This window comes from Sciurus carolinensis, chromosome 6 (genome assembly GCF_902686445.1).
Source record: "Sciurus carolinensis chromosome 6, mSciCar1.2, whole genome shotgun sequence".
NCBI lineage: Eukaryota > Metazoa > Chordata > Mammalia > Rodentia > Sciuridae > Sciurus > Sciurus carolinensis.
In genome coordinates, this window is record NC_062218.1 from 10727673 (window position 1) to 10744924 (window position 17252).

Genomic DNA, 17252 nt, shown 5'->3' on the forward strand with positions numbered 1-17252 from the left:
CTCTACACATTTAAGTAAGATCATAACCACTTTATTTATATCTGGAAATCTGCTTATGTACATGACTTAAAATAATATGATAATAAATAAAACCTGAAGATTTTTTTTATTACAGCACTATAATTACACATAGTATTTGGATTCCACACAAGGGTTTTTTTTTTTTTTCAATTTTCATTCCCCTTCCTCTCTCTCCCTTTCCTCTTCTCCTCAGGCCCTTTTTCCCCTCCTCTGTTCCTCTGATTTTCCCTGCATTACCTTTTTTATTTTATTGGCACTTTCTACATGGACATAAAGCAGAAATTCCCCTTGTGTATACAACATGGTTCATTCCACATTTCTTTACGGTCTTCCTCACTCCCTCTTATTCTCCTACTTCTATGCCACTGATCTTCCCTAAATCTTTGTGATATCCGATCCCCTGCTTTCTTTCCCTTACACTGCCCTAATTTCCACATATGAGAGAAAATACTCCACTCTTGCTTTTCTGAGCCTGGCTTATTTCACCTAGCATAATGTTCTTCATTTCTGTCCATTCTCCAGGACATGCCATTATTTCAATCTTATTTATGGCTGAGTAAGACTCTGTTGTGTACATAGAGCACAATTTCTTTATCCATTCATCTGTTGACAGGCATCTGGTTGATTCCACGATTTGGTTACTGTGCATTGTGCTGCTATCAACATTGTTGTGGCTATATTACTGTACTTATTTTAGTTCTTTAGGGATAAATACCAGAGTGGGATAACTGGGTCATATGGTGGCTCCATTTCTAGATTTTTAAGGAATCTTGACACTGTTATCCAATAAGATTGTACTAATTTGTACTCCCACAAGTAGTGTATGAGTGTATCTTTTTCCCTACATCCTTAGCCGCATTTATTATTCATATTATTTCCCCCACATTTTTGTTGGTACATTATAATTGTACTTAGTGATGGGATTTGTTGTTACATATTTAGACAAGCACACAATATAACAATATAATTTGGCCAATATTTCCCTCCACCACTTCCTCCCTTGTTCTCTACCTCTCACCTCTTGGTCTTTATCCACCACCGATCTCCTTTTGATCATGAGTTCTGCCCCGACCTTTCTTCTCCTCAGTTACTTTCACATTTGAGAGAAAACATAGGTCCTTTGACCATCTGAGTTTGACTAATTTTGCTTAACATAATGGTTCCTAATTCCACCCATTTTCTTGTAAATGATGTAATTTCATTTTTCTTTGTGGCTGAGCAAAACTGCATTGAGTATATATCCCACATTTTCTTTATCCATTCATCCATTGATGGACACCTAGGCTGGTTCCATAGTTAGACTATTGTGAATTGTGCTGCTATAAACACGAGTTGTAGGAATCACTGTAGTATGAGAACTTTAACTTTTTAGAATCTATTCACTGTGTTAATCATTTCCTTTGTTGTGCAGAAGATCTTTAATTTGATGATATGCCACTTATTGATTCTTGGTTTTGTTTCTTGAGCTTTAGTTTAGGGGTCTTATTGAGGAAGTCGGTTCCTGCAACCTATATGATAAGAGTGTTGACTGTTTTTTTTCTAGCAGTTGCAAGGTTTCTGAAGACTCAGAGTTTCATACAATATCCAAAAGGCTCAGATTTCAACCCAAAGTGACTCATCACCAAGAACTAGGTGAATCACAAACTACACGTAAAAACAACAAAAAATATTTCCAAAATAGGATTTGAGAGAAGTTAGAATTATCTAACAGACACTAAAGCGGATGTCATAAAAATATCTCACCAATTACATGCTTGAAACAAATACAATCTGGGAAAGTTAGAGCGAATAAATAGATACAAGGTACTTTGAGATATAAAATATATAAAAAAAAAACTAAATTTAACTTTGAGGAGAATTGAGCAATATAATAACAGAAATAAGAAAAAAAAAACTATGAATAGGCTTAATGGCAAAACAGGATATAAGACAGAATCTGTAGTCCTTTAAAGAAAGAAAGAAGGGTGAAACCGAACTAATACTGAAAGAAAAAATGACCAAAAAACTCCACATTTTCTAAAAGACACCACACTACATATCCAAGAAAGTGAATAAACCTCAAGAAAAATAAACCAAAATAAATCTAGCCAAGATACATCACATCAAAATTCTAAAAACCAAAGACAGAAAAGCTGTTGGCATATCAGTGTCCCTGGCACAATCCCGTGCTCTGAAAGCCCATGTCCTAACACTTGGGATCTGGGAACTTTATCTCACCTGGTAAAAGGCAGTTTGCAGACACAATTCAGGCTAGGATTAAGATCCCACATGGTTTATTCTGTTTTATCTGGATGTGCCAAATACAATCTCAGTCATCCATATGAGAGGGACAGCACTCTCGGAGTCAGATAGGGAGGTGTGATCACCTACTTCAGCACCTGAGGGTTCACCTTTTTGTAAGCATTTCCAGGCAATTGTGAACCCACACACACACACACACACTCACTGTTCCTCATCAACATCACTGACCTAAGTTTTTTACACACTTCTTGATTGAATCATTTTCACTTGTTTCTATTATATATGATGGTAAGTTCCACTAGAGTTGAAGAATATGAAAATTTGGAATTCTAGAATATGGATGGAAGACAAGTGAAGTAGAAGTCTGGCAAAGGTAGAGAAGAGAAGGAAGATCCAGTTCCTACGGAAGGAAGAAGTGAGTGGAAAGGAGAGTTGCGCTGTGTAGGATATTAACGCACTATAAAGCAATCATGCAGTGATGATCCATCTGCCTCTTGCCAAGCACTTCCTATAATGTTCAAAGTGCATATGGAGAAAAGTACTTATTGGAGTGCAAGTAATCAGAAGAAAGGCTTCTCATTGCCAATATTAGGCTAAAACTCATTTTGCTAAATCACTATATTAATATTGGCAACCAGGAATAATGCTATAAAGACACATAGCTCTTCTGAAGTGACATTCACAGTGTAACACACAACATTTACCTTGGTAGTTATTCTTGTTATTGGTAGGAGGTAAGGCTTTATGCTAGACAACCTTTTAACTTAGAGATGATGAACTATATCAATAAATTATATTGCAACAAAATCACCAGGACCAGATGGCAGTCACTCAAATATTCTGCAGGAACTTCAAAATTAATTCACTGAGCTACAGACTAAAATATGTGTTATCTATCATCCACAACTATCCTGCCTGAAGAATAAACAGTAGCCAACGTTGTGAGAATGTGCTCCCAAAAAGTTAACCAGTATAAAAACCCACATAAAAATGTATCACAAGAGAATTTATGGTTTTCTATAGCTTAATTAGGAATGGGAGTGGGGTGATAGCTGCTAAAATTCTTCTAAAAACTTATTCATTTTTTAAAATATAATCTGTCCATATTTTCTACAAAGCCATACAATTCATTCTATGTAGAAGAAAACTTAAAGTACATTGTGATGTGACGGAATTAGGCTTCATATATACTCAAGTAGAGGACTGGTGTACTAAAAGTTACACTCAGTGTGTCTTACATATGTCCTCTCAAAGAATAAACTATTAGCCCAGAAGCTCTGTAATTCTATGGTGTTTCTGACAGTGAACATAGAATAAAGAAGTTTTATATTATATTATATCTGTGAAGAATACTAGCAGTATAGTTTAATGATATTTTATATCTTTATAACATTTATCTTTACATATCTCTCTTTTTCTTAAGAACAAATGTTATAGACTGAATAGATATTTCCTCAACTAGTGCACATTTTTTTTTTTAATTTGAGAATTGCTTTGCACCTACAAAAATCCTTTTTATTCTATAGCAAATTACCATGGAAATTATAACCCTTCATATCCACTGGTCTTATAATCACAGGGAAAGGAAGGAATTATATGATATTTTTGGTCACAAGGAATCATCCTAGAGTTCTACCTGTTATAAAATGCACTTGATTTTAATGTATGTTTACTCTTCAAAAATTTTAGTACATTTATGTGCTCACAGAACAAAAGCAAACCCTTCTGAATCCCACCCTCAATTTTAAATGCTAATAAAAATACTTAAAGCGAGTAAAAGAAATGAACACATGAAAGCAGCAGAAGTCTGGTTTTCCTTCAAGCTATAATAGCAACTAAAATTTGTATAGGAGATGATAGTTAAAATCTTTGCAAGAAAGTTTAATTTTAATATGTGTCAACGGAATATTCAAACTTTAGGTGAAATTTTTTTGAGAACAGGATCAAAAATATTGGTGGGGATTAATTACTCATTAAATTTTAAGGGAAGAAAGTATTCTTTGTAGGAGTAATCTGACAGACATCACCATGTCGAGGTTATCATCATCAATAATGCAGGAACAGACACCAGGTGTTCTCGGATATGATGCACTGAAAATGACACAACTTCAAATATGTCGTGTTTCTGCCAAAAATTCATTATGAGGACTGAGTTGTAAGGACATATGCCAGCAAAGAGAACTGTGGTAACTTCCTCAATCTCTTGACCTTTACGGTTCGAAGATATCAATGTTGGGAAAGGCCGAGAAATGGTTCCAGAAAACAGTATGTTATTAGGATATTAATGAAACACAAAATATATTCCTGCATTGAAGTCTACTTTGGAGAAAATTTCTTGGAAGAATTCATTAAGACAATAAAATGTAAACACGAATTAGATAAGGGTTAGGGGTGTATCCATGTAAATTTTCTTAATGTAATTTTTGGCTTGTGGTTTGAAGAGAATGGACTTTCAGTGTTCAGGATATTCATACTAAAAATATTTTTGTTTGAAAAAGCATGCTATTTACCACTTAATTCCAGATTTTCAACATAAATAATGGTAATAATAACACATTTATATTTACAGATAATTTTGAATAACTAAAGCAATGTTAGAAGTGTGCACATCTGAACAAATATCAATCTATTGTTTATTCTACTACTGCATGCTTGCAGTTTTTCTTCAGATTTGAAAATTCTCAAAATGAAAATTTAAATAACAGGTCTATTTAAATGTTTTAAAATACTTTTAAAGGACTAGTTTCTTATAGTTATTTCAACCAACTGTGATAAATATAAATTTAAGAAATGTTTACTGAGAGTATTAGAAAAATGTCATTTACTATAAGGAACAGAATTAGAGAAAAAGAAAAAAAATAACAAAGACAATAGGTATTCTGGCCATTTGGAACAATACCAAAAGGTGAAGTTCATAATATATAATTCATGCTTAAAAACACATCCATCTATTTATACTCTTAGTCTCATATCAATATGTAAGCAGAGCAGTGAATACATTCATGGAAAATAAATATACAACAGGTATATACGTGCCTCAGGTGAGTTCTTCCCCAGTGATAAATGCCTCATCTGACTATTCCCTGAAGCAACACAAACAAATGAGGATGTGAGACGCAGAATTACATTCTGTCCATCTAATTACTGTTGCTCAGGTCATTTCGAAACTTTAAATCAATAGGCTATTCACATATGGCTGTGATGACACAGGAGAAACATACCTTGTACTCATATTTACATCCAGTCACACTTTAGTGCAATTAAGATGCTACTATAAGAAGTACGCTGTAAATTATTGGCAGAAATCAATGAAAGAATTCCAATTTAAAATCAATGCCAGTGGGCTGGGATTGTAGCTCAGTGGTGGAGTGCTTGCTAGTGTGTGTGAGACCCTGGATTTGATTCTTAGCACCTCATATAAATGAATAAAGTAAAGGTCCACTGACAACCAAAAATGTGTTAAAAAAATCAATGCCAGCCTCTGACACATCTTCACCAAACATTTCACTATGTTCACTGTTAGCAAAAAGTACATGGAAACACTAAGGAAGATTATTTGTGGTAGCTCTACTCCACTATCTCAGATATATTTTCAGTACCACATTTCTATACTAGTGAAACCACACTTGCTGTACCATCATGCTATGCTATGGAGCACAGCAGAAGTTCCTCCTTCGAGGTGGGTAGGATTGCTGTTCCTGCAGTCAGATCCTCTTTCAGATAAGCAAGTCTGTTGTTTAGAAGGCTGGACGATGTCTAAGAATTCTTTAGCCAAGATGCTTGTTGCTGTTTTGGGGTAGATCTTGCTGCTCTAGGGTTCACAGCTTTTTGTTGTGCTGTTTTTTCTTGAATAACATGATGCCTATCTTCTTCTTCTCCCTCACCCTCTCTGTCTCTCTTCCTCTATTCCTCCTTTCTCTCCTTCCTTTTCTTTCATTACTTTGGTTCATTTCTGTTAGGTCCTGAAGTCATTTGGGTGAATATTTCTGAAGTAGACACTATATTATTCCACTTTGTTCAACTGATTCATATTTCCATAATTGTAAACCAGTTGAGGTGAAGTTAAAGAGACTGTGATTACATGAAATGTCATGTAGTTGACATTTCTATTCTCCTATGCTAAGCAAAAGAGGGAGGGATGTCTCTTGCAGCCCCCATGTAGACTTTGGAAATGGCACAAGTGAGAAGAATGTTCAGACTGGTAAGGACCAAAGGAAATCTGGTGTTCGAGAGGTAAAAATTCATTCAGCAAGATGCCAGAGCCCACAGCCTAAGAGCTTCCTAACTTCCCTATCAGGGACTTCAGTCTAGCCCGGGGACATACCAGGCACTCCATATTTATCCTTCCTTCTTTGTAATGTTTATACTCATAAAATCAGGTCTGAGAGTCAATGAGCAGTTTTCTCTTGCCTCAAGGAGTTGAGTACCTTTGCTGAGAGGAGTTCCCATTTTCACCAACACTCATGGGTTCAAGGGAACCTAGTTCCCTTGAAATCTACCATTTGCTTCCTTCATAATATTTGCTGGTCTTAACAATAACCAAGGAACTCTGCCAAACATAATTACTTTTCAGGCATCTAAAGCACTATGGGCACGACATGGGACAATTAATGCTTTTTCTCACTGTGTGACCTTTCAATGGACAGTAAGTAATAACCTGAGGAATTGCAAAACACATGAGGGGCATCAGCACTCTACCTAAAATTAGTAATGGAGGTCACTTGGTCAGTGTTCACAGTCAATGCCAAAGTCCTATTCTGAAAATCTGCTTCCTAGAAAAATATCCAGTACCAACTCTCTTAGTTTAGATTCCCCTAAAGGACAGCTACAAACAGTTTCAAATGCAAATAGTTTATTTAAAAGATGATCCCAGAAAACACAAATACAGAATAGGAAAGTAAGTTATTCCAAGAAGGCATACATTAAGCATAATATTATCAATCAGTTATCTTTGTGAATAACTAGAGCTTAATTCCAATAAAAAAAATTCTGCAAACCAGTATAGAAACACTTGCCTAAGAATAATCCCACTTGAGAAGAAGTATTTATGCATTAGCTGTCTACAGTCATTGATTGAAGGCTCATGGAATAGAGTCTGGATCAATAACCTTTACTTTCCCCAGCACCACATGATGCTTTAGAACTGAACCTTGTCCCCTAAAATTCATGGGTCAAAACCCTGATTCCCCAAGTGACTGATCTGGAGACATGATTTTTAGGAAGTAAAATTAAAAGAAGTCTTAAGAACAGAACCCTAATCCCATAGTCTATAACTTTACAAAAGGAAAGGGAAGTCATTTCCCACATCTTGTGAAGACACAGTGAAAAGGAACAGGACAAGTCCTCTCCATAAATTGAAATTCTTCGATGTTCCAGCCTTCAGAACTGTGAGAAAATAATTTCTTTTGTTTAAACTCCCCAAAGTATAGCAGCTGGAGCCCACTAAGACAGAAGCTGATTAGGCGTGAAGGGAAATCAGGCTCCTGCTGACAGCGATCTTCCTCAGGCAAGGTATGCAGATGTTGACTGCTGGAAACGGACAAGATGACAAGAATGTTAAGCACTGGGGATATGTTAAAGCCACGGAATAGGAATGGAGTGCTACATGTTGCAACTCTTAATTAATTACGGAAAAAACTGTGCAGATTTGGGGGTATTTTCTTTCAAACATCTTAAGTCTGTAAAACAGGGAGTTCACTCAAGAAATATAAGTATAGTAGAGATAGAATCTCACTGCTCCAAGATTTCAAAAAAATATGGAGACATCATGTTAGAGTTAGCAATAGCTGAACCTCTTACATAGCACAACAACAAAAAAATGGTTATTTTAACAAATTGGATAGTGAATTCACTTAAATTTACAATTAGATAATTAAAATAGATTGCTGTTATGACTCAGTCAGTCACTGTTTGAAATTGCTAAATCAATTAGTGTTTTTTATGTGAGACATTATTTTCCTAGAGAGAGGTGATTTATAACAGGTAAGAATCAAAATATTGATTATGTGTTTTAGTCATTGTAAGTAATTAAGACCTAGGCATTAGTTATTTCACTATTTCAATTTGAGTCCACTTTATTATGACAAAGTCAAAGAACATTATGTGACATTTTACTTATAAATTAACTAACGCACAGTGGTACCAAATACACAGTATGTGTAGATTTGCTTTTTGTCCCCTTCTATAAACAGTATGATTTCAGATTCAAAAGGTGCATACATTACAATTTAGATTTTATTGCTTTTTAGATTAATTGTAATCTAAAAATTATAGCATATAAAGTATCATATGGGTGTTTTCAAATCAAGGACAGCATACCTTTTAAAATGTTTATTGTTATACTTTATTCAAATCACATGCACTATTCCAGTTTGGGCAAGGTGGAAATCTGCAATGATGTTTCAGAGTTGGGCAATCCAGCAGAATTTTCTGCTGTAATACTAGCACACTGCAACTCCTTGGAAACAGGATCGATGGCAAAAGTTCCAAATTTGGAGCTTTAATTTTTAAGTTTCTTGCTTTGAATTGGTGCTCTCTCTCAGATTCCATGGTCTGTAATTGAAAAGAAAAGAAAGTTTAAATGTCATAAAAGAAACCTGTGTTCCACCTGTTCATCCTTCCTTTCCCACCAAATCTTGACCACCAGTAATCTATTTAGTATCCTTAGTGGTTTGCCCAAACCGTGGGTAGAGGGAATTGTACAGTGGTATAGCTTTTTCATACTAATTTCATTCTTGTAGTAAAAAGCATTTGTCGTTCCTTTGTGACATCTGTGGCCTGATAGCTTGTTTCTTTTATTCCATGAATAGTATTCCACTGCCTGGATATACCACCATCTGTTTATCCATTCAGCTATAGAAGGGCATCTTCGGTTGCTTGCAAGTTGTGGAAATTATGGACAATTTTACTGTAAATAATGTTGTGTAGGTTTTTGTGTGAATCTAACTTTGAAATTCATTGGGGAAAATGCCAAGGGTATAACTGCTAAGTCATAGAGCAATACTATGATCAGTTTATTTTACAATTAAATTTATACTTTGTAATGCACAAAAGCATAACTTTATATGTATTAAGGGGTTAACATATTCTGATACATCTTACACATTTATTATTTCTTTATGTCAAAACTGTTAAAATCCTTCTAGCTTTTTAGGTAAATAGCACATTATTATTCCCTCCAGTCCCTATTGTGTGAAAATACACACCAGAACCCCTTGCTCCTCTCCAGCTACGGGTCAGTGCATATTGATCTGCTTTTCCCCTCTCCCTACCCCTGTTCTCCCCTGCCTCCAGCCACCACCATTCACCCTCAGTTTCCACCAGACCAACTTTTCCAGGTTCCACAGGGGTGAGATGAGATGGGTCTGGTCTTTCAGTGCCTGACTTCTTTCACTTAACATGATGCTCTCCAGTTCCATCCGTGTTGTCGCACATCGGATAACGAGTCCTGTTTCCTTGTGCACACGTGCCACATTTCAGTGGATGGGCATTTGGGTCGTTCTTATTTCCTGGCTATTGTGAACAGTGCTGCCATGAACGTGGATGTTCAGGGGTGTCTTCAGCTTACTGACTTCTCTTCCAGGTTGTACACCCAAGAGTGGGATCCATGGATCAGGGTTAGTTCTGTTTCTAATATTTTGAGGAAATCTCATACTGCTCTCCATGTCTAGTAGAAGTAAAATGTCTCTCTGCACTCCAAATTATAGAAGAAACTCATAAAAATATGAAGTTACCAAAAAGCAACATATAAAAATATTTTAGTGTTGAAGTGTTCTGTATTTTTTGGTGGATCTTCTCTTGTTCACTCTTTTTTAAAAAAAAAAAAATTACAGACTGCATTTTGATGCATTGTACACAAATGGGGTACATCTTTTCATTTCTATGGTTGTGCACGATGTAGATTCACGCCATTCGTGTAATCATACATGTGTATAGGATAATGATGTCTGTCTCATTCCACTGTCTTTCATACCCCAAATATGTATTGTGAATGGTAGCCTTTAGGCAGCATTGCAAAATATCCACACTTGTCTCTTCATATTATAATCAGGATTCTACCTTTTCAAATGTGTGACTTTTGTCTTCTGATATCTTTTCATCTATGTTTTTCTAGTACATGTTTATCTATAATTTATTTTAGCCACTACAGGCTAATTTATTTTATTTATGAAATTTGAAATAGTTTCATACTTTGTGTTCATTTTTAAAATTTTCTTCTTTCTTTTATTTTTATGGAATGAGACATTGGGCTATTTAGCTTTTAAGTTCTTTCTAGTGTAGTCTTCAGTTTTAAAATATTCTCATTGATTTCAAAATTTATCTTAATCTGTTAGATCCTGCTTTGCAAATCTATCTTTTTTGCTGATCTTTTTAATGTTTTCAATTTCTGATTCTAAATTATATAGCTTCTTTCATTATATTAATGTATATGACTGTTCTTAAAATATTGTTTTAAATTTTATTTTGCTGATATGGTTGTATATTATGCATTCATTTTACAAATATTGCCTTGTATCCATGAATTTGTTAGAATATTTAGCTCCTAAATCCATGAACTGCGTATTTACTGATTCAACAGGAAATTATAGTGTAAAGAGCTTATCACAAATTAAGTTGTAGAAGTAAATCAGTTTTTTTTTTCTAACTATGGACTACAGAAGAAATACAAAGAGAAAGAAATCTATACTAAATAGTAAGTAATTAAGCATATGATCTCTACAAAACAAATTCAATGGTCCATGTGGAGATATAAACTTTAATAATTCCATGCATTTTAACTTACTATTCTAATGGTTATTTTGGCATTCAATATTCATTAAATATTTCCTGTATGACTCCTTTTTGAAAACTAGATAGCTCTTGTTTTAATTTATAGATAGCTGAAAGTAGTTAATTTTATTATATATAAGTTTGAGTGCTTTCCAGTTCTTATCCACAGTGCAGAAGTTCAAGGCATTTTTAACATTATTGCAGCAATTATATAAATTGTAACATTTATGCCAAGTGAAACATTGTCAAGTGTGACATCAGTTCAATGAGAGCTTTAAATTCCAGTCAGTGAAATGGTAAAGAATTCATATTAGTTTTTCATTTTTCTTTTTCTTTTCTGTATTCACATTCAAATGTCACAATTCTGTATTTTAGGCTTTAGTTTTAATGAACTAAAGGTATGAATATGATTATTTAAATTGCTAATTTGTCAAAATAACCACGTGTGTGGTTAATGCACATGGAAATGACTGAGGTCAAATACGTAAAGTGAGGTCTTTGTTTCAGAGAGTCATACTGCTTAATAAAATGTTGATGTTTAAAAGTGTGACAGTCCTTTGACGTACAAGCTTACTCAAGAAGGAAGCAGGCTGGGAATGTTCCACTACCCATGGAGGCTCATTCATGCCCATCCTGCCTGACTAGGAACGATGGGCGAGGAAGATTCTGGGACTAGTCCTAGATTCAGGAGATGGCAGAGCATAATGGAGAATGAGGGAGAAGAGTGCCCCTTCCAGAAGACAAATATTAGTGCTGGTTCATAGAACATTTGTACTTTTAGGACAATGGACTGTCTTCTGGATTTGTTGTAATGAATTTCAAAATTATGATGGTCTTTATCATTACTTATACACCATACATACGGTGGAGGTAACTCAATTTGCCAGCTCTCAGATGATAAATTAAGAAAAGCAAGTAGGAAGAGAATGTAGAAACAACTATGTGTCCACCTGAGATTCAGCACATTAACTGGATGCAGCGTAAAGAGGGGCCACTGGACTGTTTCCTCAGAAGGAATTCAGTTAGTTCTGTGTGAGACAAAAGAATGCAAAAGGGACATCTGAATTCCGGGAGGGAAGCAAATGGCACAGACTGGCAGCGTTTACTAGTGAAATAGTCTCCCTGCATTTCTTGACTCCATAGGCAGTAATTCTGGGGTGTCAGGTGACCAATTACTGACAACACGATGTGACTGACATGGTGTATGTTCAGTCTAGCAAAAAAGAGTGCTTTGCTTTCTGTCCTCTTTGCCTGACTAAGGTAATAGTTTGGGTCACCCTCACAAACATCACTCATCAGTGCCATGAGAGATATTTTTGTCAATATATGAGCATAAGATTGGATGCCAAATTTTTCTTTCTGTATTTAATTTTTCACAGCATAATCCATTCTAACATGAAGTTGTCCAATATTTTAAAGCTAATAAGTTTTGATAAGAATTTTTATTTAGGTTCTCAAACATTTTGAGATACACATGAAATGTTTTGAGTAAATCACTTTACTTCAGTCATTCATTTCATATAATTATTCAAATTACAAGTATAGACGACAAGTGGAATGCAATAGAAGGTTAAGAAAGTAGACCATTGGCGCAAAATTGAACTCTCAATTTCTCAGGAGGCTGACATAGGAGTATTGAAACTTATCCAGCTTAGCCAGACTCTGTCTAATAAAAAGGGGGTCAGGTTGTACATCAGTGGTAGAGTACTTGCCTGGCATATTGAGATCAGGGAGTCAATCTCTAGTAACACCAAAGAAGTGTGAATCAGGAAAATATCAATTTTAATTTTCTTCTCCTTTTAAAATACTGAAGAAGAGAACACCTAGAAGGATGTTGTAGCAAGTGACTAAAATATATTTTAAAATAATACACTTACACTTAGAAAAATGTTTACTAACATATATTATTAAAATGTGACCTTTATAAATTCTTAACTGTACATCCTCTACCCCCACTACCTTTAGATAGCACATTCTCTAAAATCCTAAAATTCATTCCACTGATCAAATTTTAATTCTATAAGATTTAAAAAGTCATAGCAAGCTGTATTATCAGGTGAAATATTATGACATTTTTTAAAAGTTAAGGATGTCTTCAATATGAAATCAAATGTTTTCTAATACCATGTTTAAACCATCACTTTCATTAACTCATTAAACTTCACCTTTGCCACAAGACACATTGTAATGACTATAGTTCTTGGATAAATAACCATCATTAATGGTCTAGAAAACTCACCTTTTAGAAACTTTCTGCAATAACTACTCATATTTTCATTTGGCTTTTTATGGTGCCCAGTACTTAATCAAGTTATTACAACAATATAATTGGAATCAATGATTGACAACTCAACCCAATTATGTAAGAGGAGGCACGCCTTTTCTTTGCTACCCTAATTATTTGGAAATAAGTTCAAAATTAAGATTTGTATCTCCAGAAATCTGTCAATAGTGGAGTCTCCCCAATATCATGACATAACCTCTGTGCCTTGCTGACCTGCATTCTTAAGATAACCTTGTTTCTGCCTGAAAGAGTCTGGATGGAATACACCTCTTTTCCACTCTTAGGAGGAATGATCCTTCTATACTCTTAAACAGTGAACATTTTAGGAACACACATGATAACTATTTTCAGTGTTTCTCATAGCACACAGCAAATTTTAGTTATTCTCAGCCATATGTGTGGATAGTATGTGTATGCATCTGAGAATGTGTGTGTGTGTGTGTGTGTGTGAGTGTGTATGTATGGAATCCTCTGAATCAGACATGATGGCCTCATTAATTTAGAGAATGTCATTTCAGTAAAGAGCAACTGGATAACAGTTTGATTCATTAAGATGATATATAGCAATTATTTAAAAAGTTAATAAATTTTACACAAATAATTTTCAAAATTCTTTTGAAGTTTTAATTTCCCCACAGCTCATCTGAGCTACCATATCCTAGTTATTTAGCTAACACTGCCTTTGTCTTATCCAATGAAATGACAATAGTTTGGTTTCAGTTTTCAAATACTAAGTCCATTTTAGATATGTGAACAACAGAATAAACTGTTTCCTACAACAGGCTAACTAGTATTGAGGAAAATCAGAAAAACACTAGCATGAAAAGTCTGTAAGAAAGAAACTTGTCCTGTGTGTTACATTTGAATTCAAAAGCATATGTGACATTCTCATTTTATAATGTCATAGATTCCAAAATATAGAAACTTATTCCCCAGAATTAATTAAATTTTGACATGCAGGGACAAAATGATTTCAGCTATGCTAATGTGAGTGTGTATATATTGAGTGGAATGACTTTAAGTAATCCCAGTTTGTTATTGATATCCTATGCCAAAATAAGTGAAAAGGTAGGAGATGTGAGAACAGCTTTTACAAATAAGTGATGTGACAATGGTCACTTCAAAAATTTAAAATAATCGCTTAATCTTCCCATACACTTTACGAGGAGGTACCAGGAAACAGAAGAGGAAGGTTAAAGAATCACTGAAACATATTCTTCCAATGATCTGAACCCAAGCAACACATTGTATTAAGAGCCCATACTAAACTATAGCTCAGTTTTTACTGAGTTGATTTTCTCAAACTTTTTCTTTCTCTAATTGATCGGTTCACTAACCGACATTTTGAAAATTGATTTCAATATATAATTGGGGCATCATTCATATTTTTGCATCTGATAAAGAAATAATGTGCAATCACATGTTTACTAAAAGCCTAAAATAGCATGTTGCTTCTTATCTTTCAAATACTTTGTCTATCTACCTATGAGCCATCTGTCTCTCTGTCATTTGTCACCTATTATCATTATTCTAATCTATCTAGGATGGGTTAAAGATAAATAATGCTGAGACAGAAATATGCAATAGCAATGTGGGGTGGATGGCCCTGAAGATATAGCCAGGTAGGCAGGGGAGCTGAAATCTCTAGTTCATGGGAGGTTTGTGTAGTCAGCTTGTTCACTGCTTTGACTAAAGGGCCCCACCAGAACAATTGTAGAGAAGGAAAAGTTTATTAGAGGGCTCAAGGTTTCAGAGGTCTGCATCCGTAGAAGGCTGGCTCAATGCCGCCAGGCTCAAGGTGACCAGAATATCATGGTGGAAGAATATGGGAGAGGGAAGCAGCTCACATGGTGATCTGGAAGCAAAGAGAAAGAATCCACTCACCAGATTCAAATGTACACCCAAAGCCACGACCCAATTCCCACCCCCTCCAGAGACACCCCACCTCTTTAGTTACTACTCAGTTAATCCTTATCAGGGGATTAAATCACCGATTGGGTTAATACTCTTACAATTCAATGATTTCTCTTCTGAACCTTCCTGCATGTCTCACAATTAAGCCTTTGGGGGGACACGTCACAGCCAAACCATAACATGGTTGGTTAAACTCTTGCTACAATTATAATTAGGGGCATATATAAACAAACATGCTAGCATTTGTTGCATATGCCTAATTTCAATCAAATGTTTATATTTTTTAAAGACCTGCGAGTTTACCTACAACTCAGGGCACTGTTTTCTTATTTTTACCCGGGTTACTCCTTTAATTTGGAATGGGGAATTCAATGATTTTCATGCAGGCATTCCTGTCTAAGCCTGTTACACAGACTGGCATAGATAAAAAGCGCGATCATGTTTGCATACTAATCCTGAGTGAGCACTGTAAGGTCCTATCTCTCAAGTGCCAGAAATTTCAAATGCTCAAATACTCTATTTCTATATAGAAATGATGAATATGTCAGAAGTCTCACTTTCTTCTACTATCTCCTGTGCCATATATATGTATATTTTTTTAATTCATCAAGTTTGCATAAGATCATCTTATGACCACTTTAGTCTGATTTCTAATGTACCTTTTTTATCCATCCTTTTTTTTTTTTTTTTTTAATTTGCCTGTATCTCTTTACCTCACCCTTTTTTCCAACCTATGCTAATCTTGTTGCAAATGTGGGGTTTTTGGCAGATATAAATAAATGCATGCAAAATTTTGGCAAAATTTGTGTCTTAACGTGAATATCAGAACGTTAACTTGCATGATTTGAAATCTTCAGGTTTTTTTAAGGATGTTATTTTTGACATGGTCTGCTCCTGGTTTTCCCCTTCTGATTGGGTCATGTTGCTCTGCGTTTCAAATTTCGCCATGTTAATTAGCAAACAGCTTTTCATTCCATGGTGGGTACTCTTCATTTTGCTGTCTTCGTAATGCAGTGCATGAGTCTGAGTTACTTGCTACATTTTCCCACTTACTCTAACCAAGGAAATGGTCTCTTCTATTATTATCATTTCTCCACCAGTTATATTTTTGTTTCTATGGAATGCCTGTTTTGGCTTTTTTATCTCCCCTGTCATGAATTCCATCTCCTTTTTTTATTATGCTTGGGTACATGGCCTGGAAGATAAAGGGCAAGGAACAACAGAAATATTTAATTGATGTGTGGCAGACATAAACTGGAGTGAACCAATGACTCATCTGTGAATACCTCGTCCTGAGTCAGGTGGGAATTAATACTTGCTTTTAGCCAACAGGGTATGGCAACGTGTATAGGAAAGCCATTCCCATAATTACTTACATCACGACGATTTTTTCTCAGAAGTCAGGAAGGCTAGATTTCCTTCCTGAAGGCCTATGGGGTGTGCTTGCCCTGGGTCTGCAGGCAGCACCCAGAACAGACAGAAGGAAAGTGGGCCTCAGTCTGACAACCACAGTTCTGCCAGCAAGCACCCTCTTTGGTAAGAGGACACTTTGTGTGTTCCCGAAAGGAACAAAGCTCTGCCAACGCATGGATGGCAGCCCTGTGAGACTCAGCAGAGGAGCCCACAGAGGGAGGCCAGGACCCCAGATGCAGAGTCCTTGAGCTGACAAACATGCTGTTGCAAACAAAATCAGTAGTACTGTGTCACAAAGTACTAAGAACATTAGCAAAGAGGAATATTTTTATTGTTGTTCGTCTCAATCTGTGGGCTCCCATAAGAAAATAGCACACATTGTGGGGCTTATAAAATAGCAGAAATTTAATTCTCACAGTTCTGGAGGCTGGGAGTCCAAGGTCAGGGTGCTGGTGGGGTGGGATGCTGGTGAGGGCCGACCTCTGGGTTGCAACTTCTCACTGTCCTCACAAGGTGGAGGTGGCTGGGGAGATCTCTCTGGGGCTTCTTTCCTAAGGGTACTGATCTCACTCATGAGGACTCCTAATAACTTCCCCAGGACCACACGTCC